At 43.3% G+C, this 25860-nt stretch overlaps 1 protein-coding gene across 1 annotated transcript in view; it reads right to left on the reverse strand.

Moving 5' to 3' along the window:
- The window catches only part of abtb2.S (ankyrin repeat and BTB domain containing 2 S homeolog), a gene marked incomplete at its 5' end in the record, with an annotated part of 77361 nt that overhangs the window by 39217 nt on the left and 12284 nt on the right, over positions 1–25860 (reverse strand).

The following is a 25860-nucleotide window of genomic DNA, read 5'->3' on the forward strand; positions in this document are numbered from 1 at the left end:
ATCACCTCCAGAGATGAAAACTGAGCCTTAAAAGCGTGGCGCAGCTGGAGATAACGAAAGAACTGCAATTCTGGTTCACTAAGTTGTGCCTTCATTTGTTGAAAAGTAGGAAATACCTGGTTTACCAGAATTTCTCCCAGCAACTTACATCCTTTTGCAGTCCAGTACGAGCAATCTTGCATAGTTTTTAAAGTGGGGCAAATTAGAATTCCTCCACAATGGCAGATAGGGCGATATCAAAGGGGACTTATGGCCTGTATACGAACAAGCAATTTCCCATGCTTTAAATGGGACCGCTATTGTAGATGGGTAGTCATCATAATCACACAGCCGTCTATATGGCAAGTTTTTAAGGGCCTCCAGTGATCCAATTCTAGAAGCCATAATTAACAGGGCTGGATCCTCCACCTCACTATGAAGCCAACTGTGAATATGATAAATCTGACTAGCCATAAAATAGTACCGTAAATGGGGTAAAGCCAAGCCCCCTTTATCCAACGTAGCTGTTAATGAAATCCAGGAAATGCGTGGGGATTTATTAGCCCATATGAAAGGCAATAAAACAGAATTAATCTTGCGAAAATGATATTCTGAAATCCATACAGGAGAGTTATGTAGCTTATACAAAAGCTTAGGAAGATAAATAATTTTATACAGGTTAATTCTACCCCATAGGGAGATTGGTAAACAGGACCATACTTTAACTGCCTTTCCAAGTTGTTCTACTACTGAGTTAACATTATCTGAGATATACAGATTATGATCTAGAGAAATAATAATCCCCAGATATTTAAACTTATTCACCCATTTAATACCATGTGAACTAGTAGATTGACTAGGTCTCACATCAATAGGGAGAATAACGGATTTAGATTTATTTATAATTAGTCCAGAATAATCACCAAATCTCTCTATAATACCCAAGGCCTCTTGCAAAGATGAGCCCGAATTTTCTAAGAACAATAACATATCATCCGCGTACAAAGCAATCTTATCTTCTTAAATCCCACAACCCTCGGAGCCTGACGGAGACAGGTAGCTAAGGGTTCAATTGCTACTGCAAATAAAAAAGGAGACAAGGGGCATCCCTGTCTAGTTCCCCTAGCCAAGGAGAAGTAGGAGGACACCATGCCATTGACTTTAATACATGCCGTAGGTTTAAAATATAACATTTGAACCCATCTAATAAAACCCGGGCCGAACCCAAATTTCCTCATGACTACCCACAGATACTGCCATTCTATTGAGTCGAACGCCTTGTTAGCGTCCAGAGACACAATGATCCTTGACCCAGCATTTATATGATTAGTCTGTAAATGAGTAAAGACTCTTCTCAGGTTAATAGTAGTCGACTTAGCAGGCATAAAGCCCGTTTGATCTTTATGTATTATAGAGGGAATTACTTTAGCTAATCTGGTGGCCAAGATCTTTGCCAATATCTTGGCGTCTGTGTTTATAAGCGATATCGGCCTATATGAATCGCACAACGCAGGGTCTTTGCCCTCCTTCGCTATCAGAACAATAACTGCCTCATAAAAGGAAGGTGGGAGAATCCCCTGCTCAAAGGCAGACATATAGGTTTCATGTAGGTGTCTAACCAGAGAGTGACCCTGTGCTATATACCAAGCAACTGGAAGGCCATCTGGGCCCGGGGTTTTGTTCGAGGGGAGGACCGATATCGCTTCCACCACTTCCTTTTCAGATATCGGGGTATCAAGATACTCCCTCTCCTCCTGTGTCAGACTAGGGATAGTAATTGCCTCCAAATAAGAAAATACCTGCTCTGCTGAGTAACCTGTCTTCGTCTGATATAACGTCTCATAAAAATTCGTAAAGGCTGAAAGTATATCATCTGGAGTATTAACCACTTCCCCTGCTGAATCCTGTATCTGAGCTATTGGAGTCTGTGAATCCCTAGCTGAAGCCAACCTCGCCAGTAATTTACCAGCTCTATCCCCCTGTTCAAATATGCCCTGGCTGGCATATAACAACCGATTGCTAGTCAGCTTCGTTTGGGCCAACTCCAGGTCTCTTTGTGACTGGACCAGAAGCTGATATGTGGTATCCGTGGGAGCTTGACTATGGACCCTCTCTGCTTCTGTAAGAGCCATAGCTGCTTTATCAACCTCTGCCTTAGATATTTTCTTAACCTTAGCAATTTCACTAATTAACACCCCCCGAGCGACCGCCTTAGATGCCTCCCATAAGATTCCTGGAGGAGCCGTTCCCACATTGATATCCCAATATGCCCCATATTCTTCACATGAGTGATCCCTAACTTGTATATTTGATAACCACATTGGGCATAATCTCCAATTTGCTCTATTACCACCAACCCCCACTCGAATTGAAATACACAAAGGGGAATGATCTGAGAACGCTCTCGGAAGATATTCAACAGTACTAACCTGTTGTGCAAAATCCAAAGAGGCCAAAGCTAGATCTATTCGAGACAAAGTAGCATAGGTCACTGAATGACATGAATATTGTCCCTCGCCCGGATGTTTCCAGCGCCATAATTCTATAAGACCTAGGTTTTCCACCCATTGCTTCAATCCCTGGTTATAACTACTTGTTTGACCCAACCTATCCAAATGAGGATCAAGAGTGGCATTATAATCCCCTACCATACAAATTGGAGCATTTGGGAAGGAGGCAAGTACTGAATAGACCTGGTCTAAGAGGGATGAAGAAAATGGAGGAGGACAATAAACATTAGCCAAGGAAAAAATTTGGTTAGCAAGTTTACAATGAAGGACAATATACCTGCCATAAAAATCTGTTCTAATCCCCACACACTCAAACGGAACACCCTTCTTAACAAGAATCGAGACCCCTCTTGCATAAGTAGAGAACGAGGCATGATAAACATAGGCCACCCAAGGTTTCTTCAATGAAAAAAGCTTCTGGCCCACCAGGTGGGTCTCCTGTAGGAGCAAAACATCAGGCTTATATCTTTTGATGTAATCGAACACTCGAGCACGCTTATATTTACAATTAAGACCCCTAATATTCCAAGATACTAGAGTCAAGGAGGACTGCATATAGAAGAGAATTGGAATATCTCAAAAGTCAAAAGTACCTTGATCAGAATAATTATATGTGAACCATAACATACAAAACACATAAAAAATGAAATCCCACACATACCCTTTTCCCACCCTGCCCATCCCCTAATCCTAGGAGGGCCTACACCCAATACCATTAAACCCTATGAGGAGGAACCCTATTGCTCCCAACTAGTGGCCAGGAAGCTAACTGACACCCTTAGTTATGTCTTAGCCTTCCCAATTGTCCCGTGCTTACAAATCTTCAGTTTCGAACCAGTCCCAAGGTCAATCGTGCAGCAAGATCATAAGCGTCTCTGGGTTGGTGAGCCCGTAGTCACAGAGGCCTTCCCTCCAGCCACGCATTGGCCTCGGCCGGGGCTGTGAAGAAATGGACTCTATCGCCATCCTGGACTCTCAATTTAGCTGGAAACAACATCGCATACGATAAGTTGATCTGCCGGAGACGTTTTTTTATATCTGCAAATTTTAGCCTTTGCTTTCGCACTTCGGTGGAGAAATCTGGATATATAGAGATTTTAGCATTCTCATAAATAATTTCCTGCTTTTTCCGAGCTTCCGAGAGGATTTTATCTCGATCTCTGTAATTCAGTATTCTGGCTATACAAGGGCGAGGAGGAGCACCAGGTGGAGGTAAACGAGCCGGGACTCTATGAGCCCGCTCCACTGTAAACGCTGATGAAAAATTATTGCTCCCAAACATATCTTTGAGCCAATCCTCCAAAAAGAGCTCAGGCGTACTCCCCTCCACTCTTTCTGGTAGGCCCACCAATCTAATATTGTTCCTGCGGAGCCTATTTTCAAGGTCATCCGCTTTTTCCTCCAATCTCCGAACTTTCTGTGCCATTTCAGATAAATTATTTGGGATAGAGGTAGTAACATCCTCGAGTATGGCAATGCGCCTCTCTGCCTCTGTTGTACGTTCCCTTATCTTTTGCACATCCTGCTTCAGCAAAGCAAAATCCTTTTTAAGGTCATCCATCTTTGCTATCGTGGCAGCATGGTTACTGTTAATGAGCAGCATAAGTTCAGACAAAGTTGGTTCAATATGTACAGTATGTTCACTATGTTCTGCTATCTGCTCACTTAAATTACTGACCGGAGAAAGCATAGGAGAACCATAAGGGGAAGGCTCAGGAGATATAGACCCCTGGCTTCTAGGCATGGTGTCATTATGGGAAGTGTCCCTGGCATACTTGCCCAGTTTCAATGCTGCAGAAGCTCCAATAGTCTTCCCTTTCCCCAACTTGGTGGTAGTTCTTCCCTCTCCATCGCCATGTTTAGCAGAGTTAGGTGACACTCCACGAGCGCCAGCACCATCTTGGATATTCGGCGTTTTCACGCTGATGCGCGAATTCGCTCCGCGACTTTTCCCCATATCGGCGCACAAGTCTGGGCCCTGGCTGTGAGCCGCAGAGTACCGCCGGGTAAGAAAACTCGCCAAGAAAGACGCTCCGGTTCTCCAATCACGACTCGGCGGTTCTTTACAGGGGAAAAACAGTATCTTAGCAGCACGGGTGCTGCGGTGCAGTGCTAAGCGTCCGTCTCCGTCAGCTTCCGGCCACGCCCCCGACCAACGAGTATTTGCTGTATGCAGGTATTTCCATACAACACAGCGGTGTAGCTAGATATTACTAGGCCCTTACAGAATTTTTTTTTTTTCAAGCCCATAAATCTCTAGGGGTTGACCTGGTTTACAAATAATTGATTGAATATAATATTGAGATTTTATATGAATAAGGGCCTCATGGGGCCCCTATACCTTCTGGGCCTCCCTGCAGCCGCAATGTCTGCTTCCTCTGTAGTTACGCCCATGATACAACCCCATCATCTAAAGTCAGGATAATGGATAGAAATCTATGGGGGAAGGGCAGCTCTCTAGCTACTGGAACCATCTTGCCATACAGAGTTAGTGAGCAAGTTGGATCAGGGCAGGACGTTAAGCCCAGGGTGAGGTTAGCACTCCCTAAGGCTGGACTAGCCCCTTCCATTTCCACCATGCCTACATTTAACAACATTCTATTTTTCTGTCAATAGAGCAATTTATTTGGCCAATCAACGCATTCCTCTCCCACTCAATCAGAGCTGGAGATACCCTGCCTGGGGGCGCTACGCCTTGTACACCCAGCCCCGGTTATTGTTAAGGAGATAATTGCAACAATAGTATCATGCTACTGACAGTACAATATTTTCATGCTACTGACAAATCCAAATACACTGGTGAACCGAATTTATTTTGGAGTCCAGGTTTGGCATCGTTAGGCCTTATATTGGCCATGCATATGGCAATGATGCAGGAGTTTTAAATCAAATCAGCTACTGACCAATCAGCTTCCAGTATGGCTCTATCAGGTAGGAGGTTACTCTCTCCCTCTGCCCCTGGTGCAAGGTGACACACATATACACCCAACAACCCAACACACATATAAACCCAACAACCCAACACACATATACACCCAACAACTCAAAGTGGATTCCCACCACTGAAGCTGGCAGTAGCACAGATGACAGAGAGAGCTTCCTTTGCTCACCACCTGTGTTTATGCTGTAAACTGAGGAAGACAGAGGTCCACTTCCTGCAGGACTTCCCTGGCTTCTTACTGCCACTGTGACTAATGGTTTTATTGTTCAACATATGGCAAAGGTGCTTAGCTGTCTTTCTCAGCATATTCCAGTGCCGTAAGGAAACTGAAAGCTAACAATTTAAATGGGCTTTGGTTCTAGAAAGATATTATAAGGGATAATGTGATGATGATGATGATGATGATGATAATGTACCCCCTACTGTAAATGATAAGGATATTAGAAGTCACCGAGGGGTTCTGTGACCATATAAAGGCACAAGGCTGCAGGCTCAATTATACAGGGAACTCTGATGTATTATACTCACACTCATGTATTATAAGGAATAATGTACCCTCTACTGTAAATGATAAGGATATTAGAAGTCACCGAGGGGTTCTTTGACCATATAAAGGCACAAGGCTGCAGGCTGAGTTATACAGGGAACTCTGAGTATCACTCATGTATTATAAGGGATAATGTACCCCCTACTGTAAATGATAAAGATATTAGAAGTTGCTGAAGAGTTCTGTGACCATATAAAGGCACAAGGCTGCAGGCTGAAATATAGATACATTAGGTTCTACAGGACTGTAGAAGAGAGAGTTACGTATGAGAAGTGACAAGCAGTATGACAGATCCTGCCTGAGAAGCACATTCATCCCTAAAAAAAAAAGCAGCACAGGGCCAAATGCAAAATAACGTTTAACCTACAGCCGGCGAGCTGTTGTTGAAATACAACTCCCAGCATCACTATACAGCCATAGAGTTGTAGAGTAGAACAAAATAGACATATTTTTCATTTAAAAGTCCCAATGCCTGGTTTTCTACAACATTCCCGTTAGATACTGGTACTAGGCTGTCATGCAAGACCGTGTCCAAGATTCTCAGGGACTGAAAAGATACGTTTACTAAACATGTCTGGGTTGTATTTATCTCTTGCATGAGGGCTAACACTTCATATTGCTACTGAAGTCACATTATGCATTTATCTCTCTACTGCTACTAATGTCCCTCATCTTCCCTCTTCTGAATTGTACTGAGATAAGTAGAAAGGCCTAGGGCTTATTATGGCTGAACAGGTCTGATCATATCCAGAAAATGTGTCCATACACAGCAAATACTGACTGCCCATTCAGCCCCTTTTAACAAATTTGCAGTCAAACCCAGTAGAGTAACTACAGCAGAAGCAGAAACCAGGGAGTGGAGGACCAACAAATTCCCACAATTCCCCACTCCTTCTCAGCTCTCCTCAGTTGCACTTTCTAAGGCAGGGATCCACAACCTTTTGGACCCGTGAGCAACATTCAGAAGTAAAAGGAGTTGGGGAACAACACAAGCATGAAAAATGTTCTTGGGGGTGCGAAGTACTGTGATTGGCCATTTGGTAGCCCCTATGTGGATTGCCAACCTACATTGAGGCTCTGATTGGCAGTGTTCCTGGTTTTTATACGCCCAAAACTTGCCTCCAAGCCTGGAATTCAAAAATAAGCACCTGTTTTGAGGCCACTGGGCCTGCTTTGAGGCCAATGTTGAGGGACAGTTAGTTACTATGTTGAATGTTTGGGGGGCCTGATAATAAAATAAAGATGCAATACATAGATGAAAGTTGAGGAAGGGGACAAATATAGTTGAACCTCCCCGTTCTAGAGTGTTAGACCAGCCCTATACAACTTAGATTTTATTAAAATGCTACACAATGTAGACCTTGGCCAAGTTCTATGTTGGAAGCCCTGCACAGCCTATGTTTTTAACCCTTTGTTTGCACCGACCAGGTTGCCCAAGGCAAAGCGTACAAGACAATGAGGGCAATGTAGCTTTAGTCGCCCAGGTTCATTTAGTGTTCAACAGATGTGTTCATTGATTTGTGCAAACTAATCAATCAGGTTAACAGAGAAGTGGTGACAAGTGACTGTGGGGTTTAGAAGCAGGGTATGTGATGAGTATTTGTCATTAGTGACACCAGAGGTGGGTGCAATGTGATCCCGGTCATTGAAGAATATGGATGAGACCATAAATCTGCTGATGCCTAGGTTGCTTTCCCACCTAGAGTTACTTTGTAGCCTCAACAGTCTCTACTCTTGCTTTGCTTCTCATAGATATTGGGCCTATTAATTCTGTTGTGTTTTGACCCTGGCATGTGCCTTCCTCAGGCTCAGATGGCCTAAAACCAGAGGGTCTTCCATTGGGCCCCAGCCTAGGTGCATTCTCAACTGCCTATTCTTATTTCATCTGTGCACCTATATAACAAGATAAACCATTTGGCACTATGTATATGTTATTGCTGGGAGAATCAGGTTGGTCCCAGGTTCTCTAGTCAGCCCTAAATGACCCAGGCCGACACTGGCCTTCCCTTATTTACTGTGTCTATAAGTGGCACTCCCAGATTTTCAGAGTGTAAGGAAACAGTCAGATATGCCTGTTCCTTTACCAATGATAAGGTCTGAATGACGGAAGGAGGGGCCATATGGAGATCTTACCATAGGCTGACTAGAACACTGTCCATCCTTCACGGGACTCTTTTCAGTATGGTTCCTCAACACAAGCATCCATAACTGGCTCCCTTTCTATAGTAAGTGTATTAAAGGGAACATGTACAGCTCACTTGCTAAATAAACAATGGCACCACTGTTTTTTCAGTATGACAGCTTCCACTCAGATGAGTAACTTACACTTAGTCAATGACTCAACATCATGTTCCCGCAGTCAACAAATGATGTTATTTGGAGAATCCCTAGTAGGACTGCACAGTTTTTGCTGTTGTTGCCATTTATCTACGACTCAATGAAGGAGCAATTCATGCATAGCATATGGGGAAATATGCGGGTGAATTCACAAGGGTGTGAGTCATTATTATTCAGAAAGAATCAAGATACAAAAGGTCTTCTGCAAAGTTATTTCCACCACATCCGACCCAGCCCAGTATCTGCTGACTGAGCTGCAAGAACAGTTAAGGTCACAGGGTCAATAGCTGTGAATTAGCAGTGGAGATTGAGTTAAAAGGCTGCTATGGTCCACTTGAATTTCTCAGCCTCCCAATACTTTGCTGTCCTGGAGATAAAACTGACAAGCCCAAGAGCAAGCAGTTAATGTCATGTGTTGTCACATGTTGCTTCACCAGGAACAGGAAGGCAGGTGCAAGCAGTCACATGTTTATGAGGAGCAGATAGAATGACGGACGTGGAGGACAGCCATTCATGGAGGATGCCTTGCAACACTGGAGTCCTGGGATTGATTCTAACCAGGGAGCTATCTCCAAGGAGTTTGTATGTTCTCCTAGTGTTTCTGGTAGTTTCCTCCAACACTATAGATGCTTTTATGGGCTCCTGATAAAATCAACTATAGTGTGTATGTGTATAGGTCCTTAGATTGTAATTTCCACTGGGGTTGTACTCATATACTGTATAAGGACAATGATAATGACAGTTCTAGAATCCATGCCCCTGTAGAATTCCACACAATTGCCAGATATTTGAGTAAATCAGCAGCTAAAAGACACATGGGACCATAGTCTGGGCTTGGAACCAGTTGTGCCACAGAGAAAGGAGCAAGAGGGAGAGCGGCATCATTATGAGCACAGTACAAACTGTTGGCCTTTACCAACAAGGGAGCCTTTCACCCAATCAGGCAGTTCTTGTTTATCCTCCCTGGAACATTTTCAACTTTTCAGGCGAATGCACAAAGAGACTTGGCCCGTGCACACTGAGCCAGGGGGAAACTGGGTTTTTATTGTGTGCGTCTGTGAGAAAGAACATTCGTTTATTTTTCAAGGCAGAAAAGGTTTTGAGAGTTGAAGCAACGTCCTTGGGCCACAGGCGCTGATTCAGCATCGGCTAATGAGACAATGATTATTCAGGTGCCTTATTATAGCAGTGGCAATCTGTTCATAGGACGGACGTCTGTAAAGCTGTAAAAGGGACACTTACACTTTAAATGGAAGGTGTCAGACTTGACCCCCCCCTTCAGCTGCTGATGAATATAACCAGTTCACGGTGTTGTCAAACAGCTGTCTGTCTGTAAGCTTGATGTCCACACTTTTAAATCGACTGAGTTACCGAAACCAATGCTGGATACAGTGAGCAGATAGTGGACAGACTGCCACCTAACCCCACCAGTGTACCCAGGCCAGAATGTTCAGCCAAGACCAATGGAACAGTTCCTTTATGGAAATGGGAAACTAAAACCTTAAAAAAAAGTTATGCCCATTTGCTTCTATGCAAGCTACAGGTATGACCAATGCGCAGCAATGATCAACAGCTCCCTTAACCCAAGCAGAAATAATGAATGAATAAATAAAAGAATAAATTACAGTAGTTAATGCTTCCAGGCAAAACGAGGCAAACACTATATGACAAATTGCTTACCAACTACAAATTGCACTGCTAATGGACCTGGCTGGAAGTTCTCAGAACCTCAGACTGCCCATCCAAGTTCTACATCTAGACCAGGGGTCTCCTTTCAAATGTAAAAAGTGTTGGAGATCAACATAAGCATCCTTAAAGTTCCTAGGGTGCCAAATATGGGCCATGATTGGTTTTTGGGAGCCCTATGTACTGGCAGCCTACAGGAGGCTCTGTTTGGCAGTACACATACTGTAGTTTTATGCAACTAAAGCGTGCCTTCAAGCCAGGGATTTGAGGAAACTGTATTTGTACTACAAAGATTTTAAAAATAAAGACACCAGGCTGAGTAGTGGCTCTAGGACCATATTGGTGGGATGCTAAGGGGGTCAAGTTTGATCCATAATAGCACTATGTGTACAGGACAATAGAAAGAGTAAGTGGCCAAGCATGGTTAGATAGTTTTGCAAAAAGTTCTTTAGAATCTGGAACCAGTGGACCAATCATTTATACAGATTAATTCAGACAGCTAAGTTTAAGGGTAAGGGCACATGGGCAGATTCGGGGAGATTGGTCGCCAAATCTATTTAGGCTTCAACAAACTTTGACTGGTGTCATTAATCATCTACACACGGAAAGATTTGCGGCCAACAACCTAACTACTGGAGTAATACTGGCTTTGTTCAGGGTGCAGGGTATTGGCTTCCCAATCACATCACTGACAATTGACTGGGGTTCGAGAAGGGGTGTCGTAAGATGCCATGTAAGATGTCGTGGCTGCCATAAGATGCCATAGAAAGTCACTATTTAGTGGGCTGGTGGGGAGCAGATTGGGCCTCTGTGTACTTGGAATGCCAGGGCCTATTTTGACTCCCAGTCCAGATGTGGTTTCCACCTACCGAATCTTACTTGCACCACATGGAGGTTTTCCTAACTTTGATGCTGGGGGAAGGGGAAGCGGTAAAAGCAGGGAAGAGGGAGTCCTCCCTGAAGCCATTTGGAGCTAAATATCTATTTGTAGTCTTGGATATCCCTACAACTACTATAGGTGGGTGACTCAATTATATGTCATAGCTTATGTTAAAGTCCAAAGACCTCTGGCTTAGATGTCAGTTAGGGCTCTTGCAAACTAAACATCAAGTTGCGTAAAGAACTCTTAAACCTGAAATGAAATATAAAATCTTTCTTGGTATATGCAATTCTGAGAGCCCCCAGTCATTCAACCAGCAACCTCAGATCTACATGTTTCACCTGGATCATACCACAATTGCAAGTCGAATATGGAATTTCAGGCTTTGGTACTAACTTGACCCTGGCTAGACCAAGTGAACACACCAGCCCAGCACCATATCTAATGGGAATGACACAGTGGACTAACCTACATGGCTCTAAATGATTTTTAGGCAATGCTTAGAGGCCGTATCCAAGGCTTCAAAGGCTTGGAAACTCTGTGTAAGAGCTTGAGACAGGAGGCCAACCATTCCTCAAAGCTCGAGCAGCAAATTCCCCGTCTCTGATCTAAATGTCAGGTTTTTACAAGACGCCCGGACACTTTAACAAGCCAGTGATTAAATGTGTAAAGCAGACCCAACAATTTACAAGTCCTGTTAGAAATTTAAAAAGAGGAAGCAAATATGAAAGTCTACAAAAATGGAGATTTATGCAAAGCACCAGAGACATCTGTTAAGTTCAGCATCAACCTGAAAACACTAATATTTCATACTCTGGGCCCCTTTGGGCGCTTTGAGCAACACATTTTTAAACACTTATTCTATATATAATGCCCCAGAACCCATGGCAGGATACATGTAGTTTTAGTTTAATGGATAATAATCTCAGAAGAGTTATGTATGTAGGAGGCCTAAGATTTGGGGTGAACCAACCACACTGAATGGCTAACACATGGCCAAAGAAATTAATTAGGGCCTCTGGTCCTCTGTCACATGGTCCATAGTCCATGGTCCATGATTATTGGAGATAGGACAGTCATCAGAGAACCCTTAATGTATTAGAACTGGGTCCAATGACATGGCCAAGGTTGATGTTGCCTTCTCTAATGATGTAAATAGCTTTGATAACTGTAGAGGAAGCAGACCCTGCAACTGCAGGGGGGCCCAGGAGGTATAGGGGCCACATAAGGCTCTAATTCATATACAGTTTCAATAAATATTGGTAAAAAAGTCAACCTCTAAACATTTTGGGGGCCTGATAAATAATTTGCTGTGGGGCCCAGTAATATCTAGTTACCCCACTGCTTTGATAGGTAATAAATCATCAGATGGTTTGTTACAGTGCTCTCCTTCAAATAGTCAGCAAACCAATGAGGGTCACAAACTGATCTGATTGGTTAGTTAACCAGATGTGCTAAAAGGAAACATAACTGCTTCCCCATTACTGCATATTCAGCCCTCTCCCAAAATGGAAAATAGTTTCCTTAGAAGAAAGTTTACTGGGAGGCTGCACAAGAATGGTGTCCAACATGGAGCCCCTGACATCTGGGCCCACCAGGAGTATTCCTGGTATAACAGAGAGCCAGTAAAACACTGCCCAGACCCTACTTATAAGGAGTTTCCTTGTTCTCTCAGACTCTTGGTGTGTTTCCTCTGAATACTCCGCTTTCCTCCCAATCTCCAAAAACATACAGGTTAATTGGCTGCTGATACAGTAGAAGTGATATGAGCATTCTTGCCCCTTAACAGGTCATGTCAAAAACCCACATCCCACCAGGTGCTTGCTCCCAGCATCCCTAGGGAACTGAGAGCTGTGGGGGGAGGTTACATTATGGAATCAGATAGTCTCATTAAGAACTTCTGATTAAATCCTTGGCCAACAAGTTTCTCGCTTTATCAGTTGCAGACACTGGGGATGGTTCTAGTGGGACGGTGGGAGGCCTCCCTGAAGCCTGTAACCTTATCAGATCTTACAAGCCCCCTGGCTCCTGTTCTTTCTGCATGTTAAACGGACTCATGAAGAAACAGAAACAGCTGCACATGTACCCCCCCAAGGGAAGCCCCCCTGTTGGACCCTTTTGATCCTAGTGAAGGTTAATTCCCTGGTATTAACCATGTAGGAAGAGGTCAACTGCATGGAATTAGGCAAGAGTGAGAGCAGCTGCACGAGCCATGACTTAGGCTAAGGCCACACGGCGCGATTTCGCCGCGATTCTGCGCTGGGCGAGTTGCGAGTTGCGAGTCGCTGCGGTTTTTAAGCCGAAATAGCTTTGTTAACTTTGGCGCTGGCGTCAATGCAAATCGCGGCGAAATCGCTGCGCTAATTCACACGCGGCGATTCTTTTTCTACTGTCGCCCGGAAACGCCCAGCGAGGCAACTTCGGGCGACAATAGAAAACGAATCGCCGCGTGTGAATTAGCGCAGCGATTTCGCCGCGATTTGCATTGACGCCAGCGCCAAAGTTAACAAAGCTATTTCGGCTTAAAAACCGCAGCGACTCGCAACTCGCCCAGCGCAGAATCGCAGCAAAATCGCGCCGTGTGGCCCTAGCCTTACGGTACGTATTTAAAGGGATTAGGGTATTTGTGTTTATAATGCGTCTGGCATTGCCCTTTATTCTTATGTAAATCTCATTAAAGGGCTCTAGCAGCCCCCACGCCTTTGGAAGCAGAGCAAGCCTATAAGCAGACATGCCCCCTAATAAGCTGATGGGTGGGGGTAAAATAATTTTTCCCCACTGAGTTACTGACGTTTTTATTGGTCAGGCTTGATCATGTAGTATGGACTTCAATTCTCCAGTGTGCTGGAGCTGTAGTTCTACAACATCAGGGATGGATTAGCAGTGATTATTAAAACAGAATGGGTCTTAAGTGGGTTTGGAGGGCTTAGTGGGTTTCATCATCTGCAATACAAAAACTTATTAAAGGGGAAGTTAAAACTTCCCTGAAAGTTTAGTGATACTATGAATATCCCTAAAAAGATACCTTTAAAAAACAATCCTATTTTTACACTAACACCTTATGTTAGTATTCCCTCATTAGCACCTGTCTAGCACATTGTACTAAGCAAGTGGTCTCAGCTGTTTTAAACACAATTGCAGCAATTTTGCACATTGTTTTGAAGTCCCAGAGCTTGTTGGGCAATGGCACATGGGTGCTACTTTGGGCACTTTAATCACTGAATTTTTAGGAAAAACTCTAAAAAGCCCAACCCCCCCCCCCATAGACATAAGCTTTTAAAACACAAGGCGCTTAAAGTGTCCAAAATACTCCAGAACATCTGCACCCCTAAATGCCAATGCTCCCCAGTCTTTCCCCATATACAAGCAATTCATTTCTGTACCCTTGCACCAATCCCTGACCCTGAGAACCACGAGCACCAGATCAGCTTCTTGCATTCATGCTCCTTTCTGGTGATCAGTGGCAGCAAGTAGGATTGCTGCCTCACCCCTTTAATAATGGACCACAAATTGAATCCACGTCCTGCCTAGTTTGCAATTCATTTAGATGCACGCTGCATCGGATTTATGTGCCGTCATGCAACATGTAAATTTGCAAATTATCCAATCAAGATGTGAATTCAATATGTAAGAGAAGATAGAAAAGTACCCCCACTTGACCAGTTAAAGCTAAAGCAATCACAATATATTCTACACTCGCCTATTCGATAAGTTATACACACTCAAGTAAAAACCACTAGTTTGTACATTGGGTTAAGTATTCACTAGGTGATTAAATTATAAAGTGCTGTGCAATAAGTTATAAAGTGCTGTGCAATAATTAATTGGATTTAAAAAAAACAAATTAAGGAATTAAGGAACCCAATATTGATCTTTGTTACAATAGAACCATAAGTAAAAAAAAAAGGGGGGTCCCTTAACAGAGATTTATACCCTCCTTAATTGATCTTGTAGAAATATAATTTTAAAATTAATTAATTAAAGTGCTACCCCAATTGGTGACTATTAATTCTTAACAGTTGATTGATTAGTTACTATAATACTAAATAGTAATACATTTACATTTAAATTCAAATTGTTACTTCAATTGGAGAAATGAATTCATAAATTGTAAAGTGCTAGAGAGTGCTGTATTAAATAGTACTTGCGCGTAGGCAAATGAGGATTAAATTAATTAAATTAAATAGACTGCGCATCAGATAAAAACTAAAATCAATGCTCAAATTCATGAAAAAAGGAGGAAAATGAAATAAGAGGAGGTGGAGTTGTGAATTCAATATGTGACTGGTATTAAAGGGGTGAGGTGGCAACCCTAGCAGTGAGACTTTCCCTTGGACGGCTAGGCTGGAAGCACAGGGGTTAATTCTGTGTGTGCAGGAGGCTTCCCCAAATAAAATCCTCCCTGCTGAGGTTGCTGACAATGGCAACATTTTGTGGCACACGCAGATTCTAGGAAAAAGCATGGGGGAGCAAATCATACCTCCCAACATTCCAAAGTAGAATATTAGGACGTTAAATTATCCCTTCGCTGGACATCATCTTGCCTTCCCATACACTCTGCCTTTAAAGGGCCATACACACTACAATTACAACCTTTCCCACGACTATTGGCCATACAAAAGACACTCTACTAACATTAACAGCTGAATAGTCAATTATGCAGGTAAAAGCAAAAAGAACTCTTATGCTTCAGCATTAAAGTTACAATGTTCGGGCACCTTCCGAAATTTTCAGTCCTGCCCGATAGACAAAAAAACACATTTCCAAGGCTTTTTACCGATATTGTTCACCTTGTCTCCCACCGCACACTCACAGATTATCCTACAAAAGATCTTTCGCCCAATAATATTGGTTCGTCTATGGCCACCTTTACACTTACAAGTAGGGTTGCCACCTTTTCTGGAAAAAAATACTGGCCTTCCTATATATTTATCTTTTTCCCCTATTAATAACATTGGGACCAACCATCATTTTTACTGGCCAGGCCGGCAATATACAGGCCAGGTGGCAACCCTACAAGGAGAAGATAGAAAACTTTTAGGTGCAATGGAGTTTCTGTACACACTGACTGTATAGGAAGGGGTGAGTTACCCCAGTTAGTATCCCCCCAAAATCACTTCTTGGAATGGATTATGGGTGATCTTACAATACACAATGCCCGCATCATCCTCCTCATCATCCAGACACTTTGCTTCCAGCAGGACTTCCTATAATCACCACTTTGAGCTGCTAAATGCCAATTCCAAGGACACTGGGCGCAGGAAAAGTTTTCAGGGGACCAAGGCAATTATCTCAGATTGAAAAGGTCAGGCTAAGGAGCCAAATGTTATGGTAATTAGAATAATTATATGCAAAGATAATCCATGTGTTCTGGGAGGCGAAGGTTTACAAAAAAAGAGGAATCCAATTTATAGGAAGACAAGCAAATTGCCTGTTGTCACTGCCAGCTTCATGGCACTTGATGACTTAGAAAACATCTTACCCATAGAGATCAGTACCAATCTTACTAGGCCTAGCAAGGCCAATTGCCCCTCCATAATATTGGGCTTTGCACCACATTCAAACACAGAGCTAGGTGCAACAAGTGGTGCTAGTGCCAGGGCCACCACTGGAAATCATAGGGTCACATACTACATACAACAAAGTTAGCAGGTCCATTAACCCATTGGTCACCTACAAGTAGAATTGGTCCCCAAAAGGGAAAATAGCATGGCAGACTGTGCCCCTCTTTTGCCCTTTGCACCTTGCCCTAATTAAATTACCCCCTAGAGAGCTGTAGTCACGCAACATTTTGGTGGAGTAAAACAAACTATGGAAGGTATATGTCCCCTGCCATTATTATGTACCTATGCAAAAAGTTTTGGACTGGCTAGAGGTGGATGATGGGAGCTGCAGTTGAGCATCAGGCACAGGACAGGAGTTGCCAACCATTTGCTAAACAGACAAATATATCTTCTGCTTCCCTGAGGAGGAACAAAATGTTAATTTACAAATTACTGTTTCTTCTTCAGTAAACTGCAGACGAAACTGGAGACGTCTTTAAAGCAAGTTATGGAAGAGCCAAAATGGTTTCAAGGTGTGTGTGTGCGTCAGCCTTGGTATTTGTAACTCTTTAAGTGTTACAAATACCAAGAGAATACATGGCTTTAGGATGGTCTCTACCTCCACGGCTTTAGGATGGCCTCCACCACTCACAGGGGGAATTGCGCTGTTCAAAACCTTTTTAATTGTCCATCGCTTGCCATTGAAAATAATGGGAAATGCTCTTCCTATGGTTCTCCCTGACAGCACCTTTGGTGGTACTCTTAGCCTACCAACCATCTTGTATAAACTTACTAATCCCCCTTCCTACCTAAGGCTGCTGTTTGGAGGCTCGGAGCTGATCATGGACTTGGTTGGGCTCATTATGGTTTAATGGCCAGATCAAAGGGCATGACAGAAAAATTTGTCTTGTACCAGAGAATGGGCTTGGGGAACATTTTATTATATTTATAGTATAACTTGATTTGGAGACCACAGGAGATGGATACAGGGACATCTGTTTCTTGACCCCTTGGAAATATGAGCAGTGTCCTCCAGTCCATAAAATAGTTACTATATCTACTACAGTGATGTCAAAAATATACCCCCTACTGCTGTTGTAAACTACAACTCCCCAAATACTTAAACCAGCCCTAATTTTTGGAGAGCTTGATATCTCTAACAGATGGTCTCAATTAGAAACAATATGGTGGCGGCTCTTTGCCTTTTCTGAACTACTGGCATCAGAACTAACCTATGGCATGGTGCAGGGTCTTTAAAACAAGGCCTATCCAGAGCAGTGACACCAGAAACATATCTGTGAACAGAGTACTAAGGAGTTAGACAAGAATGAAGGACCAGAGGACATCAGCATCAACCTTTGGCTTTCTGTGGGATGGTGGAAGTTACAGAATAGCAATATCTTCTACAACAATGATCCCTAAATGGTGGTGGCCCCTTTAGCAGGACCCAGAGCTGTGGATGTGGGGCCCAGTATCACAGCCAATTCATATTTGATAGAAATGCCTGTTGCTTCTCTTTTTCTTGTTCTTGTACAGCATTCAGTTATAGCGTGGAAGTGACGGCAACAAGAAGGAGAAGTGGGGGACAACCCAGAGACAAGGGACGTCACTCTCTGTCAAGGGGGGGTAATGGATTCTCTGACATGCGCGGGGGACAAAGGGAAGGCCATGAACATGTTCCTAACTGGAACCAGACTAATGGTGAGACCTCATTGGAAGAGATCCGATTCACAGTGTCAGCTCTGACTGTCACCCCTCCCCACCCCCTTGTGCTTCCATCACTAATGCAGCTAAGTGATTTCATCTTACACCTCAGTGGGGGGCAGCCTGTTACCAATCAGCAGTCCTCCAGGGGAGAAGGGGCTTGCAGCAACAGTAACAATGTCCTACACCAATCCCTTTCTCTATAATGCTTTAACCCTCTATATACAGATAAGTTACAGCGAGGTGCCCCTATCCTTATTACGGCAAATGAACGCAGTCCTGACTTTGCGACTACTGACACCAAGGACGGTAACAGGGAGAAGAGAAAAGCACTCGGGAATAGCAGAGGATTTTGTTCCACCTTCACACAGGTAGATCTCTGCTGGGCTTGGTCGAATTTGACCTGTTTTGTTTCGCCAAAAATTTGCCGCCGCCAAAATGTCGCCAACGCCAAAGTCTATGGGTGTCAACATTTTTATTTTGATGCACTAAACCATACTAGTCTATGGGAGTCATTTCCGCCACCAAACAAGGCGAAAAAATTCACCCATCCCTAAATTCTCTGCCCATAAACCTATATCGCATGACCGTGTGAGACTCTATATTCTGAGCATTGGTACAGGGAGTAGGGCTGGGGGGTGTCCTTGCTACAGTTGGGGAGAGGGGAAAGGTCAGTACAGGGGGCCCCTGGTTCATTTTGCCTATAGTTCTCTTTTAATGAAAAGTGTCCTGTCTGATGCACCAGAGGAAGCAGACCCTGCAGCTGCAAGGGGGCCCAGGAGATATAGGGGCCCCATGAGGCCATAAATAATGAGCAATTTCAACATGGTAAAAAAAGGACAACCTCTGGTTATGTTGGGGGCCTTAAAATTAATTTGCAGTGGGGCCCAGTAGCATCTAGTTGTTCCACTGTGATGCACATAGACCTCTGTGCAAAAATGTTCCAGCGTGCGTCCCTATGATGCAGTGCATTCTCTATAGCAGTGATCCCCAACCAGCGGCTCATGAGCAACATGTTACTCACCAACCTCTTGGATGTTGCTCTCTTGGCCTCTAAGCAGATGCTCATTTTTGGATTTGGTTTTGGTTGCATAAAAAACAGGTGTATGGAAAAACAGAGCCTACTATAGGTTGCCAGTCCTCATAGGGGCTACCACATAGCCAATCATATTCTTTATTTGGCACCCAGGAACTATTTGCATGCTTGTGTTGCTCCCCTAAACTCTTTTTACATTTGAATGTGGCTCATGGGTAAAAAAAGGCTGGGGATACAAATATACATATGATATAACTCTACAAGTGAACATTTGTCATGGCCTGGGATGAGGCTTCTGTATTGTGTCTAGAGGCTATGAAAGGTCCGGGGGCCGGGAGTAGGGTTGCCACCTTTTCTGGAAAAAAATACCTTCCTCTATATTTATCTTTTTCCCTATTAATAACATTGGGATCAAGCATCATTTTTACCGGCCAGGCCAGTAAAATACTGGTCAGGTGGCAACCCTAGTCGAGAGGGGCTTTTATGGGGGCCAGTGGGGGGCTTTTCTACATAGGAAAGTGCTCAGCAGCCCCAGGCATGGAAACAAGCTCAAGCACAAACTTATTCTTTCTTTACTTCCCCTTTAACTTAACTTTTAATATGTTATAGAATGGCTTAATTCTAAACAACTTTTCAGTTTATCATTTTTTTTAAATTATTTGCCTTCCTCTTCTGACTATTTTCAGCTTTCAAATGGGGGGGGGGTCACTGACCCCATCTAAAACCCAAATGCTCTGTAAGGCTACAAAGGTATTGTTATTGCTACTTCATATTCCTCATCTTTCTATTCGGGTCTCTCCTATTCATATTCCAGTCTCTAATTCAAATCAATGCATAGTTGCTAGGGGAATTGGGGCCCTAGAAACCAGACTGCTGAAATTACAAACTGAAGAGCTGCTGAATAAAAAGCTAAATAACTCAAAAAACATAAATAATAAAAAAATGAAAACCAATTGCAAATTGTGTCACAATATCACTCTAAATCATACTAAAAGTTAACTAAAAGATGACCAACCCCTTTAAATGATCCCTAGCCTGGGGGGCTTTATACAGAACACATGGAAGGCAACACTACACACTGCTCCATAAACCAACAGCAATAATAAAGTCACAGCAATAATAAACATTGCCCCCTGAACCCAGCTCTCTGGCATGGCTCAAAGCACTCTGGGGGTTTGCAGATATTCAGGGCAGCACCAAAACAGTCAGACAGTCATAGCACAATGCAGGTTATTTGTATCTCTTATTTGTAAAGCGTCAGCTCCTGGCCCAAAGTTGGAATTTGACTCTCTGTGCCCTCCATGGCAAATGAAGGCTCCTACGCAAGTGCTTTATCATTGCAGGGCAGCAGGGAATGAACCAGGCGACTTTTATGCATTTGTTTTGTATTAACCTACTACTGAAATATATATATATATATATATATATATTATATATATCAGTGCCCCACTATACCAACACTGTTTTCTAAAACTGAAAGCAGTATTTTTCCAGCCCTTCCTATTCTGCGTGCTCACTGCTGGTTCTAACTGTCACAACAAAATAATACAAGCCAGCTCTTCTCCGATCAAAGGCCCACAATGTCTTTCATGCGTCACGCGTTCATCAAGCTGGATTGCGCTGCAATCGTTTCAATCACAACCAGCAGTGCAGGGACAGGTGCTGCTTCCAATAGCAGTGACTTTTACAAACAACCATACATTTATTGCACAGAAGTTCATTTGAGTTGCATTTTCTTTCATTAAGGTGGCCATAGACGCAAAGATCCGCTCGTTTGGTGACATCACCAAACTTGCCGATCTTTCTCCGATACGCCACTAACGGGCATGGCTATATCGGGGGTAATCTGAACCCGAATCGGATTACGATGAGAGCGCAATGGGCTCTGGCGGGACAGGTCGGGACAAAATCATACCTGTCCGATCGACCAAACGACCGATTTCTGCCGGACGAAAAATGTCGGGACTCTCCACACATGGTCCGAAAATCGTACGAATCCTCTATTTGTACGATAGGATCTTTGCGTCTATGGCCAGCTTTAGACAACATTTGACATCCCATTTAGGCTGTGTTAATGAGGAGGTCCCTGTTTTCTTCTACTACTTGCACCCCCTCTCTTTTAACTCTTTCCCTGCCCCAATAACCCCCCTGTCGCTGGTAACAACACTTTACTTTGGACAAAGCCACTACAGAATCAGGGTCTGGCAGTAATTGTATTTGTGGAGTATATAGCATATAGGTGGGATGAGACAACCCACAAGCCCAGACCACAAAGGAAACACACACTAGTTATTTACTGGCAGACAATGAATGAATTATGCACACACACACACAGGCTTTTGTACAGCAGACAGGGGGTCGGACTGGACTCGCTCTCTGTGTTTCTGCCGAGGTCAGTAGCATTTAACCGGCATCAGCAGAACAGATTCAACAACTGCTGCTGACACCTATTAATGGAAACACGAGGGTACGGTGGCAGCAATTCAGTGAATCAATGTGATCAGCAATGCGGCCCATTCATCAGTGTGGAATCCTGTTCTGTGGGTTCTGGTGCACCGCTCATCATATCTGGGTTATTGGTTAAAATAATCGCTCTGTATAATCCCTTTCCCCTTTCTCTAGACTCTAGGTTATGCACAAGCTGCTGTGTAGCCACGGGCTTCTCTCATTGCTACACAGCAGCTTGTTTATATAAACTATAGTAGTACTTATCTGTTATCTACTGTGTATCCTGTGCTTGAATGGCTGCCCCCATGGCTACACAGCAGCTTGTTTATATAAACTATAGTAGTACTTATCTGTTATCTACTGTGTATCCTGTGCTTGAATGGCTGCCCCATGGCTACACAGCAGCTTGTTTATATAAACTATAGTAGTACTTATCTGTTTTCTAATGTGTATCCTGTGCTTGAACGGCTGCCCCCATGGCTACACAGCTTGTTTATATATAAACTATAGTAGTACTTATCTGTTATCTACTGTGTATCCTGTGCTTGAATGGCTGCCCCCATGGCTACACAGCAGCTTGTTTATATAAACTATAGTAGTACTTATCTGTTATCTACTGTGTATCCTGTGCTTGAATGGCTGCCCTCATTGCTACACAGCAGCTTGTTTATATAAACTATAGTAGTACTTATCTGTTATCTACTGTGTATCCTGTGCTTGAATGGCTGCCCCCATGGCTACACAGCAGCTTGTTTATATAAACTATAGTAGTACTTATCTGTTATCTACTGTGTATCCTGTGCTTGAATGTCTGCCCCCATGGCTACGCAGCTTGTTTATATAAACTATAGTAGTACTTATCTGTTATCTACTGTGTATCCTGTGCTTGAATGGCTGCCCTCATTGCTACACAGCAGCTTGTTTATATAAACTATAGTAGTACTTATCTGTTATCTACTGTGTATCCTGTGCTTGAATGGCTGCCCCCATGGCTACACAGCAGCTTGTTTATATAAACTATAGTAGTACTTATCTGTTATCTACTGTGTATCCTGTGCTTGAATGGCTGTCCCCATGGCTACACAGCAGCTTGTTTGTGTTAATGAAGCAAACACACCAGTTTTGCCAGTGCAGGGCAACACTTCATTATATGTTCATTACTTTTCAATTTTTGTCGTTACTGTCCCTTTAACAGGCTAAAACAATGACAGACATCGAGAGGACGGTATTTGTTTCTTGAAACGGTGGGATCGCTGGTCATGCCAGTAGATGAATGTGTGGCCCCTGCAGGGCTCAGCTTGCCCAATCACCCCCCAGTTCATGGTGGAACGTTGCTCTGACAAATTGTGCCAAATGGCTGAACTGGGCCGAATGTTTTCGGAGTGGAACATCAACGCTGGCACATCAACCCCGAGCTTTTTCTCAGAAACACCAACAAAGCAAAGCCCCTGGGTCCCGGGAGGAAATACCCGATGATTTGTGAGCTTATCCTAAGGTACACGCCGTATTTTCGTAGACAAGTTTCAAAATACAGTTTGAACCTTAAAGGGGAAGTTCAGCTTTCAATCGACTTTTAATGTGTTGCAGATGGAAATGAATTGAGCGACGCTGCAGTTTTTCCTTCATTCTTTTATTTGGGTTCTGATCCCCCCTCCCCTAATTCCCTGGTTCTGTTCTCTTTCCAAAGTGACTGTTAAAATGCCATCTGCTTGCCCGGATCAGCTATTCATAATCATTTTTTATTGTTTATTTTCCTACTCACACCTTTTGATTTCATCCTTTATTCTCAAGCGTGTTGCTAGCGTCAGTGAGCCTAGAAACCATATGACAGCTTAACTCCTTCATTGCCACAGATGAGAATCTACAGCCCTAAAGGGAAGAATCAGCTCACTATCTTCTTCTTTGGACGGGCAAATCCCCATCAGGGACTCAGCAGGCAATGGGTTAATAACAGGTCACATGATGGGAAAGGCCCTGTGAACGATTTAGTATAGGGCCCCATGATTCATAACTGGGCCAGGAGTAAACCTGAAGCATCTGGGTCTACCAAGATACCTCCAAGTGTCCCAGTGGCCCATTGGCCCATTCTGACCGTGGGCTCTGGTCACTGACCCCCACTGTATTGTTATTGCTACTTTTTATTACTCCTCTTCTTATTCAGGCCTCTCCTATTCCATATTCCAGTCTCTTATTCAAATCAATGCATGGTTGCTAAGGTAATTTGGAGGCTAGCAACAAGATGGATCAAACTGCAAACTGGAGAGCTGATGAATAAAAAGCTAAATAAGTCAAAAAACCCACATAATAAAAAATGAAAATCAATTGCAAATTGTCTCAGACTGTCCCTCTTTACATACTAAAAGTTGACTCAAAGGTGAACAACCCCTTTAAACGCATAACCCTCTCTTTCCCCCAAACCCACAGGGGGCAGCAGTGATTTTAACCTCACAGGGGGCCAAATTCCTTCCGTGCCCTGAAATGACAGAAAACATCCTGCCTTAATTACCAGTGATTTTATTGGACAGGTTTTACTGGGCCGTTCTGAAGTGCAAAGCCAAACTGCCAGGCAGGCATGTAGAAGTAATACCCTACAAATGCTTTTCCCTTTGCAAGGTGACACTTTTTTAGGAAGGAATATGGGGCCAGACACTCGGGAGGTTCTGAATGCCGCAGTCCTGCAGCAGCTAAAGGGGACACAAACCTTCTAGTGCGACTTTGCAATATTGCTGCCTTATAACTCTAAGCATTAGGGTTAAAGCATGCTGGCAGATACTTAAAGGGCCAGTTCACTTTTACTAAACCTACCATATTTAAAACGTATGGCACCAATAATAACTCTTTAAGGTTACTTTCTATTCATTTGTGTATTTAAAATGAAGTTTCATTTTCCTCCTTCTCATAGTTCTGTTCTTTAAGGTAGTGGCACACACTGCTACTGGAGGAGATTAGTCGCCCAGCGAGAAATGGCCTCTTCTTCGGGCGACTAATCTCCCCGAAAAGCCTTCCCGTCGGCTAGAATGTAAATCACTGGCGGGATGGCACTTGGATCGCTTCGTTTTCTGAAGTCGCCCAGAGTTGCCTCACGAGGAAACTTCGGGCGTCTTCAGAAAGCCGAATCGATCCGTGTGCCACTGCCCTAAGCCAACAAGTATTTTAATCAGGGTTGCCATCTGTAATCATGGAGCTCCATGCTACTAAGTTACCTGGACCCTCCTCCAAGGAGGCCCCCATTATAAACCCACTAACCGCAAGGGGCCCTAATGGAAACACCCCTGATCTATCCTGGCCACTCCCCAATGATGCAAAAACTCCGCCCACATCCCACCCAAACCCTGCCACTGAGCACGCTCAGAAGGAGCTGACACTTTAAGTTCTGTTGATGAGAAATGTATTATTTACCCATGTATAAAGCTGTAACAGTTGTTCTGATAGGGGCTTAAAGGCACTTTCACCTTTAAATTAACTTTTAGTACGATGTAGAGAGTGATATTCTGAAACAATTTACAATTGCTTTTCATTTCTTAATATTTGGTTTTTGAGTTATTTAGTTTTTTATTCAGCAGCTCTCCAGCTTGCCATTTCAGCCATCTGGTTTCTTTGGTTCAAATCCTCTGAAATATAAATAGGAGAGGCCTGAATAGAAAGAGGAGTAATACAAAGTAGCAATAACAATAAATGTGTAGCCTTACAGAGCATTTGTTTTTTTCAGATGGGGTCGGTGACCCCACTTTGAAATCTGGGTGAGATATAATTTAAAAACTACAAGAAATAAATAATGAAGACCAGCTGAAAAGTTGCTTAGAATTAGCCATTCTATAATTAACAAAAGTAACGTTTGTTAACATGCTCAGTAGAACTGAAGATTCTGCTACTGAAAAATGTATTAACTAATGCATCAAACTGTAATACTTTAGAAACATTTATTTTTTTATAGTTTATTTGCCTTTTTTTGGTGCACTATTTGAGATGGTAAGTTTTGCCCCTTTAAAGCAACAGTGCACAGTAAATGTGTTCTAGTTCCTTTATTATCTGGAGAAGACTTGGGGGTCAACCACCTTTGCTCAGCAACAGTCCCCCCTCCCTCCGTGAGTCGGAGTGACCTTTATTTAGCAGCATGGAAAGTGAGTGCAGAGACAATCTGTCAGAGCTGTCACAATGAGACAGAGGAAGAATGGCATCGCTGGCAGCCATAGATCTCTCTCACTCTCTGAGTCTAGCTGAGTGTTGGGCAGCAGGGGAAAGTCAGATA

The sequence above is a fragment of the Xenopus laevis genome, chromosome 4S, assembly GCF_017654675.1.
Source record: "Xenopus laevis strain J_2021 chromosome 4S, Xenopus_laevis_v10.1, whole genome shotgun sequence".
Classification (NCBI taxonomy): Eukaryota; Metazoa; Chordata; class Amphibia; order Anura; family Pipidae; genus Xenopus; species Xenopus laevis.